This window comes from Sinocyclocheilus anshuiensis, unplaced genomic scaffold (assembly GCF_001515605.1).
Source record: "Sinocyclocheilus anshuiensis isolate Anshui unplaced genomic scaffold, SAMN03320099.WGS_v1.1 scaffold246, whole genome shotgun sequence".
NCBI lineage: Eukaryota > Metazoa > Chordata > Actinopteri > Cypriniformes > Cyprinidae > Sinocyclocheilus > Sinocyclocheilus anshuiensis.
In genome coordinates, this window is record NW_015542356.1 from 2,644,763 (window position 1) to 2,653,217 (window position 8,455).

An 8,455-nucleotide genomic window follows, 5' to 3' on the forward strand; every position below is an offset into this window, starting at 1 on the left:
TTTAGAATAGAGTTGATCTCATTCTTTAACACTGGCCAAGCCTATTTCAGTTGTTTTAAACAATTAAAATCAAACTAAATTTATGCAGTTTTGCTGATAAGGTGAATATCTTTTTGCTATTTTGAGTGGAAACAGATAGGCCTATTTATTGTAGTGTAAAATTGTCTGACTCGGCGCGTCAGAAACGTATAAATCTTACCGTTTTCTTCAAGTTGTAGCCTTCAAATACAGCGGTACTTTTCATAATGTTGTAGAGATGACTTCACACAACATCAACACCTCTGTGCAGCTGCGGTTAACAGTAAGATATTATCATTGGACCTATTCAAACTGGATAATGGACAGAAGTAAGTGCGCATCATTGATCATTGTTCTCGCTAAAAAATATTTTCTCATAACATGAGATCTGCACTTCAGTTTAAAGATGAATTATTGTGCACCTATAGCACTCCTCGCTGTCTTGCTGAAAAGTGATCAAGCGCGTTTACTACAAATATGTCTAAATTCATATAATTTTGGTTTAAGTTCTGCGTAATGACTTTATGCAATTTCAGCCCTTATCTCCATATGAGAGTGGAATATTTAATGTAAATGTATATATCGACGAAAACAGAGCTTAAAATCATTGTTTTTACTTCATTAATTTTCTCACTCAAGGAAAAAGAGTTTGTACGCATGGGTCAGAGTTTGCGTGCAGGTACGCAAATTTTCCCGTCAAGTTTGTTTTTAGAAATCCTACCTTTTGCGCAGGAAGTGGCGTACGCCTCTTTCAGGGCTGTTTTTGCACGCAACGGTTATAAATGAGGCCCCAGGTGTGCTGAAGCGGGTTGGAAATAAACTTTCAGGACAGTGGGTCCCCAAGAGCAGTTAACATGAATAGTTTGTGAAGTGCTTAAAATTACTAAATATGCCCCCCCCCCCAACATTTGTAGATGTCAAAAAGAGCATTAGGTCATATATGAACTTAAAGCTGCAGTCCGTAACTTTTATATATAAATAATAATAAATAAACAGTACTGCATGTGTCTTGCAGAAGAACATTGCAGCTGGAGCTATTTTTCTCTCTTTATATCTATGATGAATCGAGCAGGTACTGGACTACTCCACAGTTTTTCCTACCAGAACCAGTCTAAAATACTCCAAATATAAAAACTTATTACAGGTGTACTGTAGTGATATATTTATCTCAAACAGGGAAAACAAAAATGTAAATTAGAGAGATAATATCAGATTTTTTGTGCAAGTAATAAAACTACACACACACACACATTCTAATTCAAAAGTGAATCAAAAACATATTGCAAACAGCAGTAAACTAAATATTTATTTTGCTCTAAAAATGATGATAGCATGCTGGGACTTTTGGGAACACTACTGAGTGAAAAATTAAATTAATTAGTTAATCGTTTTTATGTGTTCATTGAAATTAACCATCTGAACAATTTTCTAAAGTGATTGGGCCTCCAGTGCTGCTTGAAAGAGGAGGTTTTGTTATTTTATCACCTCAACTCACTTGGTTGTAAGGCTGCAGTTTATGTCATGCTATGCACTCTTAAAAATAAAGGTGCTTCACGATGCCATAGAAGAACCTTTTTGTCTAAATGGTTCCATAAAGAACCTTTAATATCTGAAGAACCTTTCTGTTTCACAAAAGGTTCTAAAGGTAAGAAAGAGATGGTTCTTTAAAGAACCTTTGACTGAATGGTTCTTTGTGGAACCAAAAATGGTTCTTCTATGGCATCGCTTGAAGAACCTTTTGAAGCACCTTTATTTTTAAGAGTGTACGCTGCTACTTTTCTCATTACTGCAAAAGCTGCAATATTTTGAAAACAGCTTAAATACTGTCACAGATGTAGTTATATTAATAGCAGCGCTGCTTTTAATTAGCTACTCCCCAACACTTCTCAAGATAAGTGTAAATTTATTTTAGTGACTGGACAGTTGGACAGTCCTGTGTGTATAAATGTGTTGAGTCAGTTCTGTATGTCTTAGATAAGAATAGGCGATTGTGCTAAAAATAAATAAATTAAAACTCATATTATGACCACAGATAAGAACAAGATTATGCCAAGATTAGTCTGACAGTTTCATAGCTGCTGAGACTGGTCTAGACCCGTTTGTGAAAGCCTCCCTCAGAACTAATTAGTTACTGATTTATATGCAGCTAAGTGATGGGTAAGTATGAGCCACAACTCACAATTAATTAAAAGGTGGAAGGATTACTTTGCCTTTAAAACTGCCCCGCTGTTTTGGCATATTAATGTACAATAAATGTCCATTTTTTTATGTTGCTCTGACACAGCGATTCTGCTATTAAAAATGAAAAGACTAGGAGGATCACTGTAGTCTTCACTGAATCAGTGGACTTATACTTCCCTAGAGGAAGAAGCTCCAGGAATGCGTAAAGTTTAATGAGAGAGAGCGAGAGATTGAACCAACGTTTTTCTGACAAATGTTTAGTGGGATCAATAAGGCATAGAAAACATTTTATGTTTGCAAATACACACTTGGAAATGGAAATACATGACAAATACATAACAGAATGTATGTGATATATTGATTAGGTCTGTAATATATATATATATAAATATAAAAACAACTTTAAACAGGACATTGCGTTGCTATAAACATGAAATGAAGTTCTCACTACACAGTGATTTGGGGCTACAGTTAATCAGTTTTACTTCAATGAACCTGCAGGGCTTCCATAGATTAGTGGCCTGATAAAACTCACATATGATCAGATTTGATCCTAAGTTCCATGAATTTTATCCTACATCAAAAGTGAGGAACAAATCGGGATTTATAAAAACAGAAAATGTTGTAGAAACTCATAATGTAATAATTGCGCATACTGTAATAACTGCACATAATGTAATAAAATGTGCATAATGTAATAATTTTCTAAAAAAAAAAAAAAATCTTGGGCACATAATGTAACAATTTTTACATTATGATAAATGTATTACATATTTATTATATTATATTATATTATATTATATTATATTATATTATATTATATTATATTATATTATATTATATTATATTATATACCCAGGGTTTGAAATCCTTTGGTTTTTATAACAACCATTTACATAACTATATTTCAAAAATTCTTAAAAAAAAACTGTATAATTAAGTAGAAAGTGGAAACTGTTTTTTGTAATTTAATGCAAAAAAAACCCTCATTCTAATGTTATGAATAGAACATTTGATGAATAGAAAGTTTAAAAGAACAACATTCCTTTCTTTCTTTCTTTCTTTCTTTCTTTCTTTCTTTCTTTCTGGCGTGGTTGGCAGGCTTGAGAGAGGAACGGCCGGTGGGCTTGAGAATGCCGTGGCTGGCAGGCTTGACTTTGGAACGGCCGGCCTCCTTCCAGTCGAGGTTGGTGGTGTCTGGGAGTTCCGCGGGGCGATGGTATGTGATCCCGAGCCGGAACAGCGTCACCAGGGTCTCCCCATTCAGGGAACTGGCGAGGGCGAGCGGCACGAATGCCCTCGCGTAGGTGAGCGGGTCGTGGCTCGCCTGAGCCACGGCGATGAACGTCGCTCGTTCCTCCATGTTGGTGGGGAGAAACGAAATGGAAAACAAAAGACTTATAAAACAAAAACCCGGGAGAAGGGGCGCCGCTTACATTTCTGTTTTGGTCTGGAATTCTGTCATGGTGCTACTGTGTTGGAGTAGCACAACACAGTAGGGCTCGAGCAAGGAGCGAGGAGACTTGGAGTACATCAAAAGTGAGATTTTAATGAAATCAAGGGAACCAGGAACACACGTAGCTGAGGAGGTAGACATCAACAGACATTCACACAAAACAAGGAACAGAGTCTGACAAATATATTACTGTTTTACTGTCTTTTTTAAATAAATTAAGCTTTGATGAGCATAAGAGACTTCTTTCAAAGTCGAAAAATCGTTAAAAGCGTTAAAAATCTTAATTATTCCAAACAACTTGTGCTTGAATTTAAGAATAAAATGTAAGATTTAACAATCATTCATAGAAACATTTTGGAAATTGTCATGCATTCATATTTTAGATGATTCTATACGCATATTTTTATGAATGAGGCTCCAGGGTTCTTATCTGCCCTAATATGATCTTTTATTGTAATAAATCAAAATTTGCAGTTGTATTGTCAAGAACAGGGACAATTTGTTACATATTTGAGTTTTGATATGTGATTTCACTATTGACAACAAGCTGTGGAAAAGTGGCACATGGGTGCTTTGAGAATTATAGTGCCATATAGCCACTCAATAAAGCACCCACAAACACAATTCTATCCAAGTATTGGACATACAAAATTGGCCAATGGAAAAGTGGTCATGGCAGGTCTTCAACATCCTTACCATAAACAAAGCTGCAGTAATCGAGGTGATTTTCATGACCAGATACTGTATGATCACCAAATGTCCAGAACTTCAGTTGCAGACCTGAGAGGAGATATAAAACGAGGCATGAAAGATGTAGTTGGATGGATCAGTGGATTATAAACCATAGCAAATAAAAAGGATGTGCAGTTTTTTCCCTCAATGCAATTTCTGTCTAGTATTCTATCATTGGCCTTCAATGCACTTTGGCTTCTCTCCTCAGCATGTCTCAATCATTTGAATACATTATGATGCTGTTCACTTCTCTAGAAACATTTTAAGGTTAACAAAAGTTGCTTTAGAACTGAAACTGAGACTTCTTGTCAAGTTTAATCATAAAACTGACTGAAGCCCTCTTGATTTCTGAGTGATGTGGCAAAATTGTGTCTGTGTATAAATGATTGATATTGAAGTAATCTCACACTGTTAATATTTGAACAGTTTAGTTGCAGTGGCCAGAATTTTGCTTTAATTATGACTGGAATTAAGGCTTCATGCGGTGCCTTATAGTACCTTATACAATTTACATTAGTTCTTAGTTTAAAGATTTAAAGTCTTGCACTGCACCATCACTAATAAATTACTAATAAATTATTAATAAATTATTAAAAGTGTAAATTAACCAATAGCTGTTGCTGCTCTTTTGGTAGCAATTTCGAAAATTACAGTAAATACGCAACAAATAATTTAAAGGGGTCATATGATGCAATTTAAATTTTTCCTTTCTCTTTGGAGTGTTACAAGCTCTTGGTGCATAAAGAAGATCTGTAAAGTTGCAAAGACTAAAGTCTCAAATCCAAAGAGATATTCTTTATAAATTTAAGAGTCAGCCACACCTACCTAAAACGGCTCGTTCTAACACGCCCCCACATATCTACGTCACAATGTGGGAAGATTTGCATAACGCCGCCCAAATGTTCACGCAAAGAAAGAAGGTGTAACTTTTATTCTGGCTGTAGTTTTGTTGTTTCCGCCGCAATGTCGTAAAGACTCTGTGTGCTTCGTTGTAAAAGCGAAACTACTTTGTTTGGTCTTCCAAAAGAGGATACTATGATGGTACTATGATACAGTGATGGATCACATAGTAATACCATGGTTCCTAGCACTTTACTGTAATTAATGTGTATTTGTAGTGTACTTCAAATCTTAATAGAATATATTTAAAAACAAACAAACTGTACTTTCAGATACAGTAATATAGTACTAATAAAAAAAGCTACTTATGTGTACCTAGAGAGTACACTTACATGACTGTTTCTTAACACAATTGTAACACATTGTAAATGTCAAATTAAAAGTTTTATTTGAATAATCTAAAAAGTACACTTATTTTTATGTGTTGACTATTTAAGCACATGTACTTGATTATAATTTTAAGTCTAGTGTGTTATTCGACATAACATTTAAAGTAAACGCATTTTACATGTGCATACAAATTTCAATAGAAATTACAAATATAATTGATCATAAATGCTTACATTCAGCAATACACTTTAACCCTATTCAAAGACAATATGTCAGACAATATGTTACATAAAACATTTTTACAGTGATGACTCTAAATGATTATCATATTCATCTACCAAGGTATTTTAAATGTTCTTCCAGATTACAAAGAATACCACTGGACATGTTCATAAAATCATGGTATTGCCATATTACATGAAATAAACAAACAACAACATAAAATATACCATGGTACCATGTTCAGAAGAAACTGTGGTCATTTCTGGTACTGTTTTTATAGATAATAGTTCAAGTGCAGACATGAAGAGAATGTTTCTGAGCTCCTTTGAAGTGATATCTGTGCTGGTATGTTGTCTGCATTCAGGGGGTTTGAGTGTGCAACTCTCTCAGTCTCTCCCAGAACCATGCGAGAATGCACTGAGGGATCAATTAGTTGTCATAAATGAGAAGAAGATAACCCACACTTATTTGCATTGGAGCTTTCATCAGGACCCCAACTCCCATCAAACTCTCCAGCCTCCCTGTGGGGGAGCCTGGATCAGCTGGGAGTGGGAGTAGCATGTAGGCCAGATATCAAAGAAACCTTAGAAGCTCTGAACCCTCAGCCAGAACACCAGGCTGCTCGTTCTATGTCAGCTCTTAGCATGTTTCTTGGGGCAGCTCAGGTGAAAGTAATAGAGACTGGTTCCAGATGTCGATAGGGAGGAGAACAAAAAAGGATGGAATTCATTTGTCTCGCTGTGCTGAGGAAGAGAGCTTTTACAGTTGCAGAAACCCGTTGGATTTCTTGCATAAATTGACCATAAAATATGATCGGATCTTCAGCTGAGTCAAAGCAATAGACAGACGCAGTCTGTTTATTTTGTGTGTCTTCTGCAGAAGAAAGACAGTCATATAGGTTTGGAACGACATAATCCCTCCCATGGATTAAGGATTTTTAATGACCTGCAAAATCAAGTGGTGTTCAGCAGCAGGAATAAATTCTGCTCTCATTTCCAGATGTCGATAGGGAGGAGAACAAAAAAGGATGGAATTCATTTGTCTCGCTGTGCTGAGGAAGAGAGCTTTTACAGTTGCAGAAACCCGTTGGATTTCTTGCATAAATTGACCATAAAATATGATCGGATCTTCAGCTGAGTCAAAGCAATAGACAGACGCAGTCTGTTTTGATGACTGCATTGAACACAGCATGTAAACATTCATAGCAGATGATAAAAAAAGTATGTGAACCCTTGAGTTTAATAACTTGTTTACCCTCTTTTGACAGCAATAATATCCACGAAACGTTTCCTGTAATTGTGGATCTGACCTGCACAATGGTTAAGAGGAATTTTGCACCATTCTGCTTTAAACTGTTTCTGTTCAGCAATATTTTGGATCTCTAGTGTCATCTCAATCATGCTGAGGTCAAGTCTCTGCTACAAAGCCATATTTTTGTCTGTTGAAGCCATTATGTTGTTGATTTACTCTTGTGATTTGGGTCTTTGTGCTGTTGCATCACACAAGTTTTGTTGAGCTTCATTTGCCAACAGATGGCCTTATTTTCCAGCAAAATGTCCTAAAAAACCTGGATATTAATTTTTGTCTATGATAGCAAGCTGTTTAGGGCCTGAGGCAGTAAAGCCACAAACCATGAAACCCTCCACCATACTGTATTGTTGGGATAAGATTTTAATGTGGTTTTTCAAAACAACTCATCTTTGGATTAATCTTTTTGCAGAATATTCTGCCATATTTTGAGTTACTGTTTTTTTTTTTGTTGCCAAACATCTCATCTTCAGTTTCATCTTTCCAAAGAATATTTGCAATATTTTGAGATGTTTTTTCTCCCCATCAACCATGTGATAGACTTGCGTTTTTGAAAACAACTCTTCTGTGGTTGAATCGAATATTTTGCCATATTTTGAGTTGCCATCTTTGGTTTCATATTTCCAATGAATAACTTTGGTGTCATCTCATTTCATTTATAGATCATTTGTCTTGCTGGGAACTGATGAAATAACCCCTACCAGTATTTCTAGTAATACAAATATTAAATATAATACAAATTTCAGATGTTCTGTCATGTTTTCATTCTTAAACTGAAAGTAAGTTTTTGACTATATAGTAAATGTTAGTAGTGACACCGTGACCGAGTTAGCATCAGCCCTTTACCCTATTTGGCCTACTGTATCATATTTAATATATTAGCTTCTAAGGTCTCTAAATTACCAACATTATCAAAAACCTGTTGTACAATATCTGCTACATGCCTCCTGTCATCTGATTGATATTCATACTTTATTAGCAAGTAAATGTCCTTTTAGTTTAGTTAAAAATATTCCCTGTGGTACAAGGATCTTTTTGTTTTCTGAAGTAAACATACGAATAACTCTTATATTGTTCTGTATATTTCAAGATAAACGTTTACTGGACTAAGAAAACATTTAAATATCATTGCTAAGACATTAATTGGAGATATAGAGTGACAACTAATATTCACAGATATTTTATGTAAGTAGTGGAAAAGAAGAATATATAAGAAGATACTATATAAGATAATATAAAAGAAGATATTTTAAGAAATTTCTCCGTGTTTTGTTTGTCCTATGTGGAAGTCGGTGGTAACCATCACCG